This window comes from Lepidochelys olivacea (assembly GCF_965140295.1).
Source record: "Lepidochelys olivacea isolate rLepOli2 genome assembly, chromosome: 8".
Classification (NCBI taxonomy): Eukaryota; Metazoa; Chordata; order Testudines; family Cheloniidae; genus Lepidochelys; species Lepidochelys olivacea.
In genome coordinates this window covers 98,279,579-98,302,207 of record NC_140418.1, presented here as the reverse complement: position 1 = coordinate 98,302,207, position 22,629 = coordinate 98,279,579, and positions in this window count along the sequence as shown.

Genomic DNA, 22,629 nt, shown 5'->3' with positions numbered 1-22,629 from the left:
TTACTAATTAAGAGGTCTCTTGGTTTTTGGTATTGTTTCTCTCCCTCTATGTGTGAAACTTGCAAGCTGCTAACTGTGTTAGTACATTCTAAGACAGAGTCTGTTCTCAAAGCAATTCACAAGAGAGAGAGACTCAAAGCAATACTCTAACAACAGAAACAGCACCCAGAGACTCCCCACCCTTTTGTTGTATTAACAATTGTGATTAAAATAGAGATAGAGGATGTATGTGGATGGATGCTTGGTGTGGATAATAACTGAATGATCAGGGAGGTGCCAGCCTAAGAATCCAGTGTCCATCGGCTGAAGAAGGTGTCAAGTGGAAATAACCAGAGGACCCCACCCGGAGGGCAGACTGGAATCCACCCAACAGCCTCAAGAATGGGAGAACCAAAGAACAAGATAACATCTTGGAGCCGTCAGGAATGTGCTATCTGCTGATTGATTCAGCAACAAGCATGATGAAGCAATTCCCATAGACTGGCATAGGAAGAAATTCCTATAAAAATAGACTCTAAAAAGTGAGAACTTTGGGGTCTGATTCTGCAAACCAACTTCCAGGAGCATCAGATGAGCATCTGACAAGGCCCTGCTCCCTCCTCATATCCAGGCCACCTGGCCAGTGACTTGGCATGAGCAACTCTAAGGCTGGTAACTATGATAACAACCTTGCAGAACCTGTGTGTGTGTGTGTTTGTATGAATGAATGTGAGAATAAATATGAGATTGAATGGAATGTTATAGCTATAACTAACTGCTTACTATGATTCTTCCTGTATTCACAATAAATGTGGTATTTTGCCTTTTTTCCCTTTAATAAGATCCTGCTGGTTTTTATTTTATTGGTACGACATCCTCACTTTCAGGTGACATTGTAAACATGAAGGGGGCAGCATTATCTCCTACAAATGTAAACAGATTTGTTTGTCTCACTGATTGGCTGAACAAGAAGTAGGACTGAATGGCCTTGTAGGCTCTAAAGTTTTATATTGTTTTATTTTTGAATGCAGTTATTTTTTATACATAATTCTACATTTGTAAGTTCAACTTTCATGATAAAGAGATAGCACTACTGTACTTGTATTAGGTGAATTGAAAAATACAATTTATTTTGTTTTTTTTACAGTGCAAATATATAAAAATAAATATAATGTGAGCACTATGCACTTTGTATTCTGCATTGTAATTGAAATCAATATATTTGAAAATATAGCAAACACCCAAAAATATTTAAATAAATGGTATTCTATTATTGTTTAACAGCACAATTAATCATCCAATTAATTGTGATTAATTTTTTTAGCTGCTTGACAGCCCTAAAGGAAATGTAACACTTGTCTTCAGCTTCCCATTTAATGTTCACTGCATAAGAGTCCTCTGTGGGCTAGATGGCCCAGTGATTAGCATGCCTAGTGCCGGCTCCCAGCTGGGAGGTCTTTCAATTCAGTCCCTCTTCTTACCAAAACCAGAGTGAGGTGGGCATAAGGCTGATGCCCCTTCTGCAGTAGGGGCAGTTGGTAGGGGAGCCTGGGCCCTCCTACTCCACCAGGCTCCAACCCAGGGCCCAAAGAGGGTCAGCAGAGTGCCCTGAGTTGGGTCAGTTCCTACCCTCTGTTTCTCTCCCCCAGCTCCAAGTCCAAAATAAGGTTAAAAAAAAAAGAAAAGAAAAAAGAAAACTAAACTTTCAGACCCAGCTGGGGTCAGCATACAGTCTTGTTCTTCGTGGGGAGGCTTGTCCAATACCCTTGTCCAGGAGCCCTCAGGGTAGGTCAGTCTTCCTCCCCAGCCTTTCCCCTTCTGGGCTCTGTTGCTCCCTTTTCAACATCTTCTCCACTTGGAGCATGCTCTGCAGGTCTGGAGAGGCAGGGCTACCTGGTCCCAGTATTGTCCGTTAACCCCTTCAGGCCCAGTGTGGGGTTTGTACACACACTGGTAGATGTCACTGTAGATTAAATTTCTTAACTCAAACAAGACTTCAGTGGGGTTGCACAGGTGAAACTGAAGACAGAAACTGGACCCTTAAGGGAACAATGTCAACTTAAAAATTACACTTCTGTCTGAAAATTTTGTACCTGTTAAGTTACAAGTAAAACCTAAGATTATTATACAAGAAAGATTAAAGAGATTTTTCTATTTTTTCAGAGTGTTTACCTTGTGCATTTGACAGCACTGTCAGTTTCTGATGTCTGGCTTTTTGCACCCCATGCGGCTTAGGAGGGGGAAAGGGTGCAAAGGTGGACTTAGGGTACTCAACACTGCAATAAAAAACCTACGGCACCAAGTCTCAATGCCTGGTTTAATTGACACAGGCTTGTGGGGCTCAGGCTGTAGGACTAAAAATAGCAGTGTAGAGGTTCGGACTGAGTCTGGTGCCTGGGCTTTGAGACCGAGGGGTTTCAGAGCCCAGGCTCCAAGCTAAGTCCAAACATCTACACTAATTTTTAGCCCTGCAGCCCAAGTTCTGTGAGCCTGAGTCAGCTGACTTGGGCCAGTATGGCTCTATAGGGAGTGTACTTTGTCTTGTAAAGGGCTCACTCAGCATACTTGCTCTACAGTGGGGTAAAAAGGCTGCTCTGGAGGAACTCTCTCAGAAGGGTGTCTCTCAGGTAAATGCCTTCATGGTGCTCCTCCTGAGGCAATGCAGGTATACTCTGCTCTATATCCAGGGCTGTGCCAAAAGCACAATCTATCCTTTACATAACGGTTTACCCTGTTGTTCACAAAGGAATAGAAGAGAGAAAAATAGGAAACTTTAATGTAAAATCAAAAAATTTGGCATGAGGACTTAGGGCAGGAATAGTACCTGAAATTACTTTTAATCCATTTTTAAAAATTAAACAGATTGCAAGTTGGGAGTGTCTCTTTAATACTAGAATACACTTATTGAACCTTGCATCTGATATCTTTGTTGATTAAGTGGTTCTTGTCTTTTGTAATTAAAGATGACCTGCACCTTCTTTGTTCCAGATCCACATATATCTGGCATAAAGGATGTCACAAAACTTCAATTATCCAAGCAATTTGCATTAGTGTTCTAAATGTATAAACAAAAGCATTATATCTAGGCTTGAAAGGAATAGATTTTTATTGGTGACTGTCAGTAAAAGTCAATGTCACTATACACACAAACTGATGAAAAAATATTTCCAGTAACAATAATCAAAATATCAGATAGGCAAATTAAGAAAAATGCTGCTTAAGAACGCATTAGATTTTGATTTAAGGATATTTACTTTGTATGTTTTGACATATGATGTTGACAATTTGTATTTTAACAGTTATAATAAAGCTTTAACTTTTTGAATCTTAATGTCTACTGTCATTAAATAATTACTGTCTGACCATATATAACTTCCCACAACTGTGAAAATTTAAATCAATACATTTTAAAACATACTTAAAACCCATAATTTTGTGCAACTGTGAACATTTAAATTGAAAAAATAAAAAAAGCTTAAAAATAAACATCAATCTTGTCTTATCAAAATTATAAAAAATAAAAATCAAATTCTGCCAAGCCTATATTCAATATACTAATTGAATGGACCTGACTGCAGATCAAAAGGTTAAAGTCTGGGGGCCCTGTTTGCACATTATTTTTTCCCTTTCCCCAACCCTTAATCTCTTGCTCATCTTATACTCTAAACTCTTTGAAGCTAGGACTCTGTGCCTGATTTTGCTCTGATACAGTTGCACCTCCCCTATATTCAATGGGCCTGATTCTCTATTGCCTTACACAATTCTGAATTGATAATGTTTTGCACTCAGTCTGCATTCACTTTGCACATGTCTAAATGATTTCATAAGTAGCTAGATTCTCAGCTGGTACAAGCTGGCATAGTTCCATTGAAGTCAATGAAGCTACTAGTTTGAACTGCTGAAGATCTGGCCCAAGGTGCAAGGCAGTAGAGATGCAGGTCCAATGGCACACAACTGTTGTAAGCAAAAGGAGGATCAAGCCCTGTGTCTTCCTATATGTATGTGTGTACTTTTGGTTGTTAGTGCAATGGAAATAATATATAATGTAATAGGGAAAGCACGTGTGATTGCTAAAGCATTCTTATATAAGTTGTTATATAGCCATTCGGAAAAACTAACTTCAAAAGTCAGAAAATACACAGAAAAAACATATAACATACATTTTCTTTTGTCATTCTAAGCCATTCCCATGTAAACCTAGCCATTCATAGCTTGACTAATGATCTTAGTTATGTGATATAGCATTATTTTAAATCACTGTGCCTGCTGGGTGCCTTGTAGAGGTGTACGTAGAGGTGTTATGAACTAACCATACTTTTAAAATTTGTAATAAAATCATGAGATGATTTGTTTTGTACCAAGCAAAATGATGGTGTACCTGGAAGATCAATATGCCCTATAAATGATTGGCATGATGGGATCAGAAACAAGAGCAGCAGCTTATCCCCCATTGGTCTAATTAGAGGAACCACAACTAGACTGTGATAACTGTTAAATTAGGTTCCTAAGATTTTGTTCTCTATGGGCCAGACCCTGATAACGAAGCCAAGGGGAGTTTCAATAGAGTTTCATTGTTTACCAGAGTTAAGGACTGGAAGGTTTGACCCAGTGAGAGTTTCAGCTACTCAGCACCTCTCCATATTAAGCCCTGTGTGTTTTGCCAGAGTCAGGGCTGAGTAAACAATAAGCGCTCATATGTGCATTGAGGCACTGCCCCGTGCTGGCAGGATGCATAGCAGTACTACCCACAGGGATTTCAGGGACCCAGAATTGATCCTGGAGCTCTGCAATACAAAGAGGAATGTGCCTGTAACTACTTCCTTTCAGTGCCAGGGTATATGTATAGAGAGCAGGGCCTTCCAGCCTCTTCCCACTCTTCCCCATCCCATTTGGGTGTCTTGTACCTCAGGCAATTCATGGACAGTCCCAGTGTTCAGGGTACACAGAGAGGACAACACTGGTCAGCTGCAACACAGGGTTGTCTTCTTGTGCCCTCCCTGCCTTTGTACATGCACAGAGCACACCATGGCCCTGAGAAAGGGCTTTAGAACATAGCCCTATAGTTCTTGTTTCAATATATTGTAACATTGGATAATGATAATATTGGTTTTAATTTTAAAATGTCAGATTTTTAAGACTCAGAAACAAAACGCAGAAGCAGAGAACTTAGGGGTAGAAAAAGCTATTAACTCATCTACTCCATGTAACTGCAAAAGCAAGATTGTTTCTTGCAGTATATACACAATGCTTGATGCAATCCAGTTTTAACAGACCAAGTAATGCAGGTTCTCACCAATTCCCTTGAGAAATTATTCCACAATCTAAGTAACTTCATTGTTAGAAAAAGGTTTCTGGTATTCGGCTCAAATTCTCCTTTTCTCATTTTCAAACAATTATTCTTTATTATACCCCCTTGAACCACTACAAACAATTCTTCTCCTTCACTGGAATTTGCAACATTCAGATCTTTGTACTTTACTGTAACATTCATCCTTGTCACTTTTTAATCAATCTATGCACTGTTATTTCTTTTAAAGTGTGGTGCTGCTTTGAAAAATGACTATATAAATATGGCATGTTTTTAATGCAACAGATCTGCTCCTTGTGTACTCAGAGTTACACATACATACCTCAAGGACTGGACAAAAATTACTTTGTATTCTTTTCACCTCTACAGAGCTAATACAACTAGGAAAGAGGGTGCTGGATTCTATTCTGTCTGAGGCAGCAACAGAATTATTAACTAAGGGCCAAATTGATCCTAGTTGATCAGACAGTACTAGGACAATAGACAGTTATTATATAATTTAAATTTCGTGAACTATGTGATTACAGTCACTCACATGTATTATAAGATTATTTTATCAAATGGACATTATCAAGCATTTCTAACAGACATAGAATTTTCAGAGACCTTACCAAACATGATGTAATATTAGACTCTCCATGCACATCCTCTTGGTTAAGTTCTGCAGGAAACTGTTTAATATATCTGCCAGCACAGTCAATCTTCTGTTTATGTTTTACGGTAAATGGAATTACTAAAATCTGACCGTCATTACTAAAGGGCTCAAATCTTGCATAAAATCTGGCATCTTGACTAGTCTGAAGACCAATAACGAGGAGACACAGTAAGATCAAACATATAAATATAGAAAACCTCTACATAAAGTTACATTTACCCCTTTAGTGTCCTTTCTGGCTCTTAATAATTTACCACTTCCATCACTGCCCTGTATGGGTCAAATTCCCCTCTCACTTACATCAGTTCAATAACTGAGAAGAGGAGGATGTGGCCATATGTCTGTAAGTATTGGTAACTAAAGATACTCCATCTCCAGCCAAGGATGTTGTTATTCAGCACAGTAGCTACTGAGCCACAGAATGATGATGTCAATTCAAGAGGGAAGTTACACTCTAATCTAAAAGTTAGACAAAGAATTTACTTAATGCCCACAAACTGGCTGAAACATAAAAGTAACTGAGCAGGAGATATGGGGATAGGGAGGGAATAAGAAGGGCAGAGACAACAAACACCACATAAACAACCAAAAATGTAGTCTAAAAAAAAAAAAAAGTCTGTGAAGCCATTAGCATGGGAAGACGAGGGAAATGCCACCAGAACACTAAAAACAAAGCAAAGCTTTTATTTAACACACCACTAAAGTTTATGGGCCAGATTCTCTTCTGTGACCAAGATATACTTGGCTCAGCAAGAGAGGAGGAGCCATCATAGAGCTGGTTCGGATCCCAGATTCTCTAGCCAGCTCTACTCCAACACTGATATAGAGATTGTGGTAGTCTCCAAGGTCTTCTGCCTCACCTCACCCCCAACAAATCCTTGACACCATGGCTGCAGAGCTGGTGGCTATACCAGCTCTATGTCTACTAGGGACTCCCCTGTATGCTGAAGGAATCCCTGGGGAAACTGGGTGATTTCCTCTCACTCTGCACTGCTCAGACAGTGAATCTGGCTGAGTACTCTCTGTGCATTTACTGGCTCAACATTGCTTGTTATCAAGCTGTGTGCAAGCTTCATACTATGCAAAATAAACTAGCTGAGTTTATTTGAATGTGCAATCATTACATTTGTATTTAAGATCACTGAACTGCACATCCTATTCAAATTTCATGTGCTCTGGGAAGCCATATCCCTGAATGCAGTGTGTCCTTCTGAGCACATGCTGTTTGACATAGACAGAAGAGCTGCCAGACCCACTGGGCCTGTTCAGATGCTACCCGAAAGGTAAAGGTTAAGTGGAATGAAAGTTTTCCCCACACACCCTTTCAGATGACAATGGGTCCAGTCATCTTGGGAACCTCTCTTCTCTTCTTTTCCCCTTTCCAGTCATCCATTGCAAATTTTGCTTGCTCTAAAGGGCAAACCGCCCTAAGGCATGTGACTCTGCAGCCAGTGTTGCCAGTTCTTGTGATATTCTTTTGTAAAGCTCCAACTTTGGGAATCAAGAGATTGCATGAGAATCTGAGCTTTAATTTAAATAAATAAATAAATAAATAAATGCCTACCCCTCATGGTTGTGAAGAAAAACTTGAAAACATGACCCAAGTGAACCCTAAATGATCAGAAAACAGAAGGCTAACAAAAATAATTCAAAATATATATATATTTTTAAAACACCTCATCGTTTTTAAGATGATGTCATGATCTTTTGGCACCTGTCTCATGATTTTTGCATGCTTGGCATTAGCCATACTGGAGCACTCAGAAATAGAATTGAATATGAAGTTTAATGATTGCACATGGAAATACACTTACCTAAACAAAGCCACATGAATGCTTCTCTCACCTGCTAATATTTCAAGATACACCAGCAAGAGACTCTTTGATACATTTCCTCGTTCTAATGCCTTGAGGCAGTACTTGCTTCCTGCAGGCACTACTAACACTTGGCTGTGTCTTCACTTGAGTTATCTACACTTGAGTTAACTCCTTTCAAGGGCTTGTCTACACTTAAAACAGTGCAGCTGCACTCCTGTAGTGCTTCAGTGAAGATGCTACCTAGGCTGATAGGAGGAATTCTCCTGTCAGTGTAGGTAATCCACCCCCCTGAGAGATGGTAACTAGGTCAATGGGAGAATTCTTCCATTGACCTAGTGCTCTCTACTCTGGAGGTTATAAAGAGCAACAGCAAGTCCTAACTTTTCTTGTTTCTTTGAGTTGTTTCATCTTTCAGAATGAGGTATGGGACCTCAAAGTCTAGTTTCTACAGACTGCTGTCTAGAAGTTAAGTTAGAACCCTCCTTGTGTCTTACATCATATCTGGACCTATTTTTCAGAAGTTTTGAGTACCCACAACACCATCTGAGGTCAATGAGGCCCAGTCTACACTGGGAAATTCAGATCGGTATAACTATGTTGCTCAGGCATATGAAAAATTCACACCCATGAACGACGCAGTTAATCCAATCTAATCCACGGTGTAGACCGCGCTAGTATGATGGGAGAATTCTGTCGACCTACTTACCACCTCTTGAGGAGGTGGAGTACCTAGGCTGACAGGAGAACCACTCCTGCTGGCGTTGATAGCATCTTCTCTAAAGCGCTACAGTCATAGGCGTTGACTCCATGGGTGCTCTGGGGCTGGAGCACCCATGGGGAAAAAATGGTGGGTGCTGAGTACCCAGCGGCAGCCCCCCAACAGCTCCTCCTCAAGCCCCCACCCCTGTGCGTCCCGCCCACCAGCAGGCCCTGCAGATCAGTGCCTCCAACTCCCTCCCCACGTGCAGGAAGCTGGGAGGTTGGAGCGAGGACTCAATGTGCTCAGGGGATGGGGGGAACTGGGTGGGAAAAGGCGGGGGTGGAGTGGGGGTGGGGAGAGGTGGGGAAGGGGTGGGGTCTTGGGGAAAGGGGTAGAGTGGGGGCGGAGCCTAGGTCAGAGCTGGGGGATGAGCCATGGCATTAGGAGGTGTGAATTTTTCATACACGTGAGTAACATAGCTAGGTCAATCTATTTTAAGTGTAGTCAAGGCCTAAATTGATACGACTGAAATTTAATTTTAACAGGCACATTTTTGTTACTGTGAGCAATGGAGGAAAAAGAATAGAGGATGCAATGAAAGAATAGGGCTAAATCCCTAGAAATATAATTTTTTAGTCTGTTCAGATCATAAAATGCTATATAGCTTACCTTTATACTTTTCTTCATCTCCTCAGAATCTTCCTGCTGTGAGCTGAAATTTACCATAATCAGATTTATGCTTAGATTCAGTCCGTCGCTTCTGCCATCCAACTGGAAAAAAGAAACAAAAATTAGGTTTTTCCAAATTGTAATAAACCGCTAAAGCTTAGCCCCACCAACTGTGAATATCAACTGGATAAAATTCAAGTGTTTTGGAAGCCACTTATATATGTGGGCCAACTTTTTTTAAAAAATTGATATTGCAGAATCAGTTAAGATCTGAACAAAGTGAATATTTTCAACAAATAAAGAAATCACTGCGGAAAAATACAGGATGTGATGCTTGTGGTTAGCTATTAGTGACAATACTCCTTTGAAACATCGGATCATTTCTCAGCCTTTTCCCTTGATAAAGTTGCAATGCTCCAAATCATTGTTCTAAACAATAAAAGGTTTAAGGGCAGACAATAATGTGTCTCTTACATTTTTGAAACCCATGTCAGCTGCAAGTTGTGTACCATCCAGCTAACATTCTCCAAACATTTTAAAATGCTAAACATAAGAGAAGGGGTGATGGTGGGAGGGATTAAGGAAATTATGCCCATTTGCCTCCCCTTGTAATGGTGGATAGCACAGCCAGGTTGCACTGAAGTAAAAATTCCAGTTGAATAATATGCCTTTGTGTCTTCTGTATGTCTCTGTGTGTACCAAGGCATAAAAAAAATCACACACCTATTTGTGGCTGAGAGGACTAATAAGACTAACTTCAAAAAGAAGAGCAAATACTTAGAACAAATGACAAAGATGTTACTCATTAGACTAAACTATTATTAATATGAAATTAGAAACTGAGGTAAAAGCTTGTGCAGTGTAAAACATTACACAGGATGTTACCAACCGTGCACTTTTACATAAACCACAAAACCAAAAAACAAACAAAACAAACAAAAGCAACACCCCCCTCAACATGTACTTGTTATAAAGATAAAGTTACCATGTAGTTTTATAAAAATATGGTGCAAATATTAAAACAATAGAAGCCACCAAATAAGGCTATAGTGACTCATGCCTTCCAATCCTATCCACAAAGTAAGAAGATAGTTCTTCAATCCCAGATTAAAGGAACTCATATAGGTAGATCAGACAAGAAATTTAATCTATTTCAAGGCACAGGTTTTGTTAAGAAGCACCCTGATATTAACTTATCCATCTCTGCACCATGAAGGCAACTAATTGTTGTTTGGTCTCACACAAGAGGATAATTTTTGCCTCTCATTACGATTGATTTATTCAGGTGTATTTATTTAAGTGATTTATTCAAGTGTAAATAAGTGCGGAAGTCAGCCCATGATGTTGGACGTATATGGAATTCACAGCTTTGCAAATTTCAGTTTTATTTGCCTCTCATACTGGTGTGAAGACGAGTGAGAGGAGAATCAAGCCCCATTGGTTTCAGTGAGAACATTGCCTGAGTAAGGCCTTCAGGAATGGGCCCTAAGGTAGTAATTATTTTTATTTTTATTCATAGATGGCAAAATCAATAATGAAAGTAAACATAGGGTATCAAGTGGACAATTGCCAAGAGCACTGGCAAAAATAAAATGTGACAAAGATATGCTATAGGGCAGTGATTCTCAATCAGAGATCTAGGACCCCCTGTGGGGCTGGGAGCAGGATTCAGGGGGTCCTACAAGCAGGGCCAGCATTAGACTTGCTGGAGCTCAGGGCAGACAGCCAAAGCCCCACTGCATAGGGCTGAAGCCTGGGGTAGGGTGTCCAGGTGTCTGGTTTTCAACCAGACTACCCAGTTGAAAAGGGACCCTGGTGACTTTGGTCAGCACCGCCGACCGGGCTATTAAAAGTTCAGTCAGCAGTGCTGCGGCGCTAAGACAGGCTAGTCCGTACCCGTCCTGGCTCAGCGCTGTGCCCCGAAAGTAGCCAGCAGGTCCGGCTTTTGTGGGGTGAGGGAGCACGGGTCTCAGTGCGCTGCCCCTGCCCCAAGCACTGTCTCCACACTCCCACTGGCCAGGAATCACGGGCAATGGGAGCTGCGGGACCACTGCTTGTGGGCGAGAGCAGTGCACAGAGCCACCTGCCATGCCTCCGCCTAGGAGCCGGACCTGCTGGCCGCTTCCGGGACACAGTATAGTCTGCAGTGCCAGGACAGGCAGGAAGTCTGCCCTAGCCCCCCACTGCGCCACTGACTGGGAGCCGCCAGAGGTAAGCCCAATCCCCAACCCCCGAGCCCCAACCCCCTTCTCCAGCTCTGAGCCCCCCCAAAACCTGGAACCCCTTCCTGCACCCCAAACCCCTCATCCCTGGCCCCGCCCAGAGCCTGCACGCCCAGATGGAGCCCTCACCCCCCTGTACCCCAACCCCCTGCCCCAGCCCAGAGCCCCCTCCTGCACTCTGAACCCCTCTGCCCCACCCCCCAACCTGGAGCCCCTCCTGCACCCCAAGCCCCTCATCCCCAGCCCCACCCCAGAGCCCACACCCCTAGCTGGAGCCCTTACCCCATCCCGCACCCCAACCCCCTGCCCCAGCCCAGAGCCCCCTCCTGCACCCTGAATCCCTCATTTCTGGCCCCACCCCGGAGCCCACACTTCCAGTTAGAGCCCTCACCCCCTCCTGCACCCCAACCCCCTGCCCCAGCCCAGTAAAAGTGAGTGAGGGTGGGGGAGAGCGAGCCACCAAGTGTGGGGAATGTAGTCAGTGGGGGGCAGGGCAGGAGGCATGGCCTCAGGGAAGGGGCAGGGCTAGGGTGTTCGATTTTGTGGGATTAGAAAGTTGGCAACCCTAGCCTGGGTCCCTGAGCCCTGCCACCGAGGGCTAAAGTGAAAGCCAGAGCAACTTAGCTATGCGGGGGGGGGGCCCTGTGGCATTAGGTCCTAGGCAATTGCCCTGCTTGCTACCTGCTCATGCCGGCCCTGGCTTTTATATGCAGAAAACCAGTTGTTGTGGCACAGGTGGGCCGTGGAGTTTTTATAGTGTATTGAGGGGGCCTCAGAAAGAAAAAGATTGAGAATCTCTGCTGTAGGGGATAGCTGTATAGTATATATGTGTTGTGACGAGAGACGATGGCAATCCAGGAAAGATTTAAGAAGCGGTATGACATACAACCCCCAGACTCATGTAAGATGCCGGTCAGTTAAAAAACTTATTTTAGTAAGAAAAAAAATAACTTTGGCTGGAAAATTCTCAAAACGAGTTCTAATGTAGCAAAAGTAACTGAGAACTCTATGTACAATAACACAATTCAAGGAATGCATTGTCCCCTGGTATTTTTATTAAAGATACAAGTCTCCTGAGAGCAGGTTGTCACACAGGCTTACCTTCTTCTAAAAACACCTAAAAATGCATCCTGTTTATAAGAAAAGGCCTTCAGATAAACTATTTATATCTCTTTTTCTTCAGAGGCATATGAACCTTTTGGACCTGTATTCTTGTTGATAAAGGCCCGTGTGTGGATGATTTTTGCAAGCTTAGATCAATTTCATTTATAATATTTTGGACTTCAATCTAACAAGTACTTTACAACATTAACTAATTAATCCTCACTGCAGTAGTGAGGCAAGTACATTTTATTGTTCCCTCTTTGCAGATGAGTAAACTGATGTATTGAGAGAAGCTAAGGCCCTCCTCCTACTGAAGATCTGGCCTAGAATGACTTGCCTAGTGTGCAGCAGAGCAGAGTACAGTGTCCAGATATTGTTAAGGAATATGTTCATTTTTGGACTTGTGTTGTATCATTTTCATCAATGAATGAATACAACCGGCTGTGCATGCATTCTAAAATCTATGCTATCAGATTTGAGTTCAGTCCAAATACAAGCACACTGTAGAATGCTCCTATAATTGATATTGTCTCAATTGCATTTTGGTAATAAGTGATCTTTCTGTTTTGTTTAATTTTATTCCCTAAATAATTCAGTCCTGCAAACTGTGTGCAAAAAACTCCCACTGACTTAGGCATCTGCCCAGGCAGGTCTTGCAGTATCAGATCCCAACTGTGCAATGTGATGTATGCAGATGAAAGTTTTGCACGAGCACCTTGGCCCTCGTCCAAGTGAAAGGCCTAGTGTAGATCCCTGAATTTCTGAATGCCAAATCACTTCAGCAAACTGAGAAGTGCACTTTGTGAAATGGGTTATTGATTTAATAAAATGTATGTTTACATTTCTTGTATCTGCTAGCTAATGTGCAATCAAGTAGGACATCTTAAGTCAATCACATTCCTCCTTTTAAATGCCATTAAAAAAAATCTTTAAATCTATGCAAATTTTATAAAGCTAAACTACTTTACAGTTTCCCTTTAAATGTGTTTCCCTTGAGACCTGTAATTAGATTTGGTAAAGAAGAGAGCCACTCAAGAATGTTTAACTGAGCATCATCATACTCTGCATTTAACTCGCACTACAACACCAGACAATTTCTTCTTAGTCCTCAAAGGATCACCAGTGGCTGTTGGTTTATGTTCAGTTATTTGTCTGCCTTTTTACATGATTATCCTCCTGGACATGGGACTAGCACTGTTAAAAGGGGCTAAATAAATAACTTGATGAATCAACCAGATCTCAAAACATTCTCAGAGCAGCATCTCAGTCACAGTGCTAAATACCACAAAAGCATTTCACCTTTTCATAAAAAGGAACACCTTGTTCCAGAATAAATTCCCTGTGTAAAAGCACATCTCCTGGGGAAGGAAGCAAAAGGAGGGGAATATCTTACTGCTCAGCCATGCACCCCAAAAATATCCATGGGATAAGACATATGAGCAGAGGAGAAGGCCTGGAGATGGGAGATAACAGGACAGAAGAAAGTATCAGAGGGGTAGCCGTGTTAGTCTGTATCTGTAAAAGCGGCAAAGAGTCCTGTGGCACCTTATAGACTAACAGACGTATTGGAGCGTAAACTTTCATGGTGAGTACCCACTTCATGGATATTGCATGTCATTCATCCGACGAGGTGGGTATTCACCCACGAAAGCTTATGCTCCAATATGTCTATTAGTTTATAAGGTGCCACAGGATTCTTTGCCGCTAGGACAGAAGAAGACTCAAATCTTCATAACTCTGGCTTCTAAATGTAAGATTTCCCCCCTCCCTTTTATGCCTCTCCTAAGAAACCTAGTCCAGACAGATATAAACGCTTACTCTAGAGCAGTGGTTTTCAAACTTTTTAGGTTGTGTACCCCTTTCCAAATACGTAGTCTACTGCATACGCTCATCTGAGATAGGGTCATAATATACCTATAATTAGATTGCCAAATCTCACTAACTAAAATGTGTTGTCTGCCATTACAGGATTTGTCTCACGTGCCCCCAGTGAGAGTTCAGGTACACATACCCCAGGTTGAAAACCACGGTCCTAGAGGAATAAATCACATTTAGTTAGGAAAGGGAAGGAAGGGAGTACAGGGCGAAGGGATGGGTGGGGGACATTTATTGCTGATGCCTTTTATTTATTTGGAACATATAGCAATAAACATAGGAAAAAAAGTTCTATGATATTTTATCTGTTTGCGTCAAAACTGAGACACAGGACCCATTACTATTCTCCTCTCCACTGTGAGGACTGATTTGTTTAATCATTTTGTATATTTAAATAACTCTAGTACAAAAAAAATCACAAGATATTATTACACGTGCCAGCAGATGAAGGATTTCACTTTCCTCTTTCCTCCCAAAATGTATATGAAGGGTGAAGGTGTTTGTCATCCATCTATCTGCCCCCTCACTAATTCCTACAACAAATGTCATTCTGAAGCAATATTCACACACACCCTCAAAAATTGAAACTCTGACCCTACTCACCCTTCCATTCCCTGTGCACTCTGTCCTTACAGGGCAGCAAGGAGAAGGGAGGCAGCAGGCTCCTTCATAATCCACTTGACATTGATATATGTAGTTACTATTTATCAAAACATCATCCACAGACAGACGTAAAATACCCTTGTATAATTCTAATGATAATGACAGGTTTCAGAGTAGCAGCCATGTTAGTCTGTATTCGCAAAAAGAAAAGGAGGACTTGTGGCACCTTAGAGACTAACAAATTTATTTGAGCATAAGCTTTCATGAGCTACAGGTTACTTCATCGGCTGCATGCAGTGGAAAATACAGTGGGGAGATTTGTATACCCAGAGAACATGAAACAATGGGTGTTACCATACACACTGTAATGAGAGTGATCAGGTAAGGTGAGCTATTGCCAGCAGGAGAGCGGGGTGGGGTGGGGTGAGGTGGGAGGGGGAGGATAAACCTTTTGTAGTGATAATCAAGGTGGGCCATTTCCAGCAGTTGACAAGAACGTCTGAGGAATAGTGGGGGTTGTTATAATGGTTGTTAGTATTATTTCACACACAGAGATGATTCGTAGAGTGAGGAAGAACCAGATGAAGCTGCCACCACATTCCTGAGGAGAGAGATGAAAGGGAATCAAAATGTCACTCGCCCCATCCTCAGACTGTTTTCTGAAATACCCCAGTACCACAGGATGTTACATCTGCTCCAAGGGGCTGGGGTGGCAGCTGGTACTTTTGCCAATCAGGCTCCAACCACCATCCCTATCTCAAAGACCCACAAGCAAAATAGCTTCATCACTGAGGTTCTACTGAACTAGTTTAGCTGAATTTACACAAAGATTTTCAGTGGCAAAGCAGCTTCCCCTCAGAGCTGTTACAGAGCCTTAATATCCTTCTCCTCAGCCACTAGGGTCCCTACACTAGTACCCATTCTGAACAGATGGCTCCTTCCTATTTGCTAGAAATGATGCATAATTAAGCCACAGAGGCCAATCAAAAAGGATCACACAGTGGGCCATCTTGAAAAGGAGCAGGGAGGACAGAAAAAGGGAAATACTAACTGGTGGAGGAGGGTTTCAAAGGCACAGAAGCTTTGGTCTAGTACAGAAAATGTTACTGTCTTATGGTGCTTTGTTTTTAGCAGAAACTGGATAAGTGTCAGCTCACAAAACGGTGCTTTAAACATGACCTCATAGTGTATGTTATACTTGTTTATGAATAATAATTAATAATAAAATTAATAAGTTATATTTTAATAACTTGGGATGTTAACACAAAAACTTGCAGAAAAAGCATCAAGAAATAAGAAGTTAAACAGTTAAATGTGTCACCAATATCTGGGGAGCTGCAGTTTTCAGATCGGGTTACTTAAAGTTGGGCAGTTAAATCTACATGTACTGTAGATTTCAAAACCAGTAGTCAGATGAGTAAAACAGGTGCCTAAAAGATGGATGCAATCCATGGCAGAATCAGTCAGTTATACCCCACTGTTTTGACCTTCAGTTTAACAAAGACCTTGGTTGTTTGTATTGTCTTATAGCATAGCATCACCCTTATCCAAGCCCTGTATTTGAAAGATTTCTGAAGTCTCTCAAACCTTAGGGAAAGTTGGAGTTGCACTTTACTATTTACAGTAACCATTATTAGCTTGACTCCAGTGGGACTACTCGTGCTTCAAGTTAGGCAATTGTGTAAGTGTTTGCAGGAAAGGGAGCATATATGATACACCTAATAGCACATTTTTCAATGGTCTGTCCAATCTGCTTTACAGTTAACAGAGGAGTTTCTGCTACTTCCTTTGGTAGATTATTTCACTGTCTAGTAATATTACTAGGAAATTTTTCCTGATATTCAACATAAATATCTTTTGCGCAAGTTCCTAGTTTTACCACCTTGGAATAACCTAAACAATTCTTCTCTCTCCTTGGTGTTTATACCCTTCAAATTTATCCATCTTCATCAGCTTTTCTAATGTATCTAGCACAGTAGTATCCAAAGGTGGTCCATGGAGTTCCTGCCTGCCCTTCAGGGATAGGTGCTGGAAGTAGGGGTGCTGGGGATGCTGCCGCACCCCCTGACTTGAAGTGGTTGCCAGCATATACAGGGTTTACAGTTTGGTTCAATGACTCTCAGCACCCCCACTATACAAACTGTCCCAGCTCCTCTGCCTCCAGCATAAGGCTGCTCTAACTTGCACCTCACTACTCATGTTGCAACACTGCAACTCCACCTTTCCATAAGGTTTGAGAGACTTCAGAAACCTTTGAAATACAGGGCTTGAATATGTTTGGTGCTTTGCTATGAGATAATACAAACAACCTTCACTTAACCAAGGTTTTGTTAAACTGGCAGAGGTGAAAGTAAGCCGGTACAGTCTGGTACGGCATACTGGCAAGAGCCAGTACGTCATGCTGGACCAGACCGGCTTCCCCAGGCTGGTGCTTTAAAGGGCCCCGGGGCTCCCTGCAGCAGCTGGCACCCTGCTGCCCGAGCCCCACTGCTGGAGCTCCTGGGGTAGCGGTGTCAAGGCTCTGGCTGCGCTTTAAAGGGCGCGGGGCTCCGGCCGCTGTGAGGAGCCCTGGGCCCTTTAAAGTGCCACCTGAGCCCCGCTGCCGGAGCCCCTAGGGTAGTGGCAGCAGAGCTGCTGCAGGGAGCCCTGGGCCCTTTAGAGTGCCCCCCCGAGCCTCGCTGCCGGAGCTCTGGGTTAGCGGCAGCAGGGCTCCGGCGGTGATTTAAAGGGCCTGGAGCTCTGCGACAGCAGAGGCGGCCAGAGCCCCCAGGCCTTTAAATCACCCCTTAGCCCTGGGGCTCCCAGCTGCCTCTGCAGCTGGGAGCTCTGGGGGTGATTTAAAGGCCTGGGGGCTCCCAGCCACAGCCGGAGCCCCGGGGCCTTTAAATCTTGATTTAAAGGGCCCAGGTATTTAAAGGCCCCGCCTCTTCCGGTTGAGGCCACCACCACCCTGCCCCCCACGCGCTCAGGATTCCGGAGTACGGGTAAGTCCTTTAAGTTCCCTTCACCCCTGACTGGAGGTCAAACTGCAAGTCGGGGTAGGGGGTGGCATAGAGCCATTATGACTCTACACTACCTCAGGATTCTCTTTACAGAGGGAATTCTTGGGTGGCCAGCTCTGCCAGCTTCCTGGCTCCTTTCCATTGTCAGAGTGGTGTAAAAAGGCCACAGCACAATATAGAATTGGGCCCACAATCTAGTTTTCAAACTCGAAGTGCTGTTGATACTATCTTAGCAGCATGACAATAGCAAGAAAAATAATCTTGTACAGTGCTAAAACCTGCATACTATCTTGTTGACTCTGTGAAGGTCTTTGCTACTTTGACTCAAGCTTGTTTATGGAAACTGCTTACAGAATTTGGATGCCTGCAAATATATATGTTAACTGTGTGCGCCAAATGCATGATGGAAGGTAAGGAAGTGTTTATATTGATGGGTCTCTGCCTGAAACAAGGGCAGCAAGATTATACTGGCTATTGTATTCCACCCCAATTGTAGTGACCCCCACAGTTTATATTTCTCTAAAATATGTTGATGATAATAAAATAACACTTTACCTAATGATGTAAACGGGGTGGTGTGCTTGTCTGTCTAGTCTCTATTTTGCATTTATGGAGGACTGTATCACAAGAAACCAGTCTGCAGATGCATAAACTATCATACTTTTAAAAACACTTTCAACCTGAGCAAAGCGCAAACACAGAAAGGGAAACAGCAGAGTTAATTAAGGAACTAATCTAATAACTGCTCACTCAAAACTGAAGACATACATGCAAATGATTATGGATGGGTCATACAGCAGATGTGGCTGACTTCAGTTTATTGATATATTAAAAAAGAATGAAGTGTTTGTACCAATCTTTTGAAGTAAATTCTACGTGGCACCTATAATCTTTGTCAGTGGGATCCAGCTGAATAAATTCAATTACCGTGGCAATATACTTACCAAAGACGCTCAGCTAAATAATGAAATGATCACACACACACGAAAAAGGACAACTCATCCTATGGCATATTAAGAAAGAGGGTAGGGAATGAACATGGGACCAATTTGATGACAAAGATCAAACTGAAAAATGATGTAAGGTGCTGAGACTTGAATGTTACTTATAGTGCATTAACATTTGATATTTATTTATTTAGATTTTTATGGTTTCCTTTTAGTTTTTAAAAATGCACAAAACAACAATGACTCTCTAAATCCTACCATATTGGCCACCGATTCTCAGGACATGCCTAAATTAGGATACAAAGTTTGTTTTAAAAATAGGGTGAGTCTAGGGTTCTTCTCTACAACCTAATATGTTAATTTGCCTATCTACCCTACGGTTTTAAAAAATGTTAGTTAAAATGGGTTAGCTAACATGTTTTAAAAATACACTTTTTATCCATGTCTAGATGAGCCCTCAGCCCACTTCTCCTTAGGAAAAGCCCGTGACAAAAAGTGGGCTTTGCAGTGTGAGCTGAAGATCAACAAATTAATGCCAACCAATGCAGCAAAATAGATTCTGTCACACTAACTTGGTATCTTTTTTTTGATGAGATTGAAAGTTTGGTTGTTAAAGGTAATAGTATTGATGTAATATACTTAGGCTTCTGTAATGCATTTGACTTGATACCACATGATATTTTGATTAGAAAAACTAGAATGATATAAAATTAACAGAAAGAACAAGGAGTACTTGTGGCACCTTAGAGACTAACATCTTTCTTTTGGTATAAGTTTTTGTGGGCTAAAACCCACTTCATCAGATGCATGGAGTGGAAAATACAGTAGGAAGATATATATATACAGAGAACATGAAAAGATGCACCTTTGCACGTTCTCTGTGTGTATATATATATATATATATCTTCCTACTTTATTTTCCACTCCATGCATCTGATGAAGTGGGTTTTAGCCCACGAAAGCTTATGCCAAAATAAATTTGTTAGTCTCTAAGGTGCCACAAGTACTCTTTGTTCTTTTTGCTGATACAAACTAACATGGCTACCACTCTGAAACCTATAAAATTAACATGCACTGTCATGGAGCATCTGGCCCTTTGAAGCAAGCTGGGTTCAGCCTTTATCCCTCAGCCTCACTGATGAGCTGACAACATAATGGCTAATAATGACCCCCAGCTGGATGTAATGGGGCTTAATTAGAGAGACTGACCCCAGCTGTGTTGGTGAAGCAGGGAGAGCACGACTTAGGCCAGGGGTGGTAAACTATGGCCCGGGGGCCACATCCGGGCCTCCAGACGTTTTAATCTGACCCTCGAGCTCTAGCTGGGGAGCAGGGGCGGGGCTTGTCTTGCTCCAAGCTGCTCCCGGAAGCAGTGGCATATCCCCGCTCTGTTTCTTATGCGTAGAGGCGGCCAAGGGGCTCCACATGCTGCCCCCGCCCCAAGTGCCGCCCCTGCAACTCCCACTGGCCAGGAACCGCAGCCAATGGGAGCTGTAGGGGTGGTGCCTGTGGACAGAGCAGTGTGCAGAGCTGCCTGGCCGCACCACCATGTTGGAGCCGGAGGAGGAACATGATGCTGCTTCTGGGAGTTGCTTGAGGAAAGTGCTGCCCGGAGCCTGCACCCCTGACCCCCTCCCATGCCCCAACCCCTGCCCCAGCCCTGATCCCCCTCCCGCCCTCCAAACCCCTCGGTCCCAGCCCAAAGCACCCTCCTGCACCCCCAACTCCTCATCCCCAGCCCCACCCCAGAGCCCACATCCCCAGCCGGAGTGCTCACCCACTCCCACACCCCAACCCCCAATGTCATGAGCATTCATGGCCTGCCAAACACTTTCCATACCCAGATGTGGCCCTCTGGCCAAAAAGTTTGCCCACCCCTGACTTAGGCCTTGTCTACACTGGCAAGGTTCTGCGCAGTAAAGCGGCTTTCTGTGCTGTGACTCCCGAGGTGTACACACACTGCCAAGCCACTTAGTGCGCAGAAACTGTGCAGTTGCAGCACTGTAAAAAAATCACCCTGACGAGCGGCGTAGAGCTTTCTGCGCCGGGGCTACAGCGCCATGGTGCCAGTGTAGACACCCTGGTTGATTACAGCACTGCAATTCACCTCCGGGAGGTGTCCCACAGAGCCTGTTCTCGCCTTTCTGGTCATCGGTTTGACCTCTACAGCCCTGTCCTCAGGTGACCAACCGTGAGCCCCAACCCTTAAATTCCTGGGAATTTTGAAAGTCGCCTTCCTGTTTGCTCGGTGATGCATGCAGTGGTCTCAGCGCATCTTTCCAGGTGGCCATGCCTGCTTCATGCACCAGGCGATCCCCCGCTTGGACCAATGATGAGCTACTGGACCTCATCCGCATCTGGGGAGAAGAGGCTGTCCAGTCCCAGCTGCGCTCCAGCCGTAGGAATTATGATACCTACAGACAGATTTCACAATGCACGTCAGAAAGGGGCCATGACCAGGACACACTGCCGTGCAGGGTCAAAGTGAGGGAGCTGTGGAACACCTACCACAAGGCGTGGCAGGCAAACCGCCGCTCCGGTGCTGCACCCACGAGCTGCTGGTTCTACAAAGAGCTGGACACAATACTTGGTGGTGACCCCACCTCCGCTGCGAAGGCCACTGTGGATACTTTGGTGGTCAGTCGAGAGTGGACCGAGCCAGGAGGAAGAAATCTTGGTTGACGATGTGGAGGGGGAGCAGGATCCAGAGGTAGAGGATGACTCAGAGGTCAGAGATGCATGCAGCCAGGAGCTTTTCTCTACCCCAGAGGAGGCTAGCCGGTCACAGCTGTCAGAGATTGGCGAAGCGCAAACAGGAGAGGAGGCCCTGGCAAGTGGCTTGGCTTTTGGGAATCGCTGAAGCAAGTTGTTGAGGGCAGGAGGGTTGCAGAAAGCATGCTTGTGTCTGTATGATGCACGTACCACCACATGCCTAGTCTGAGCGGTGAAACAGAGTGTTGATTGACTCCCTCACTTCATGGGAATCTGCCTCAGAGATCTCCATGAAACTCTCATGGAGATACTGGGCGATCTGCTGTCACATGTTCTTTGGCAGAGCTGCTTTGTTTCTTGCCCTATTAAGAGTAACTTTCCTGCACCACTCTGCCGTCACTGGGGGTGGGGACCATTGCTGCACACAGGCAAGCTGCATACAGGCCAGGATGGAAGCTGCAGTCTTGGAGAAGATCCTCCCTTGATTCCCTGCTCACCCTCAGCAGCGAGATATCTTCCATAATGAACACAGCCAGTGGAAAATGTGGGGACAGGAATGATTACAAGGCCCCCTCTTCAGTGCTGAGTCTCCCCAAGAGCCATGTGCCCAGTGTGCAGTATGGTCCTAGAACACTGATTTCCCCTGCCCCTGCAGTTACTCACCATTTTGGGGGTCTTGTGGCTCAGGTGTGCTTGCCTGGGGTCAGCCAGTTAGCCGCTATTCACATACCTGTCACTGTGTTTTAAATCACTGAATCAGTGGTCTCTGTGTTGAAAACAATACTTCTTCTGTAAACTGTTGCATTTTGGCTTCACAGGTATGACCTTGGGATCCCAGCCTCCCTCTTTGTTATCGCAGGCTGAACAGCTGCGCAGAATTAGAAAGTGGCCAAGAAAAACTAAAGAGGACTTTCTTTGTGATGTCATGATGCACTCCGCTGCCAAAAAACAAGAATTGAAGGAGTGGCAGGACAGTCAGAAGAGGGACCGAAAGGAGAATGTGGCATGCCAGAACCAAGCCACAGAGCGGCTCTTA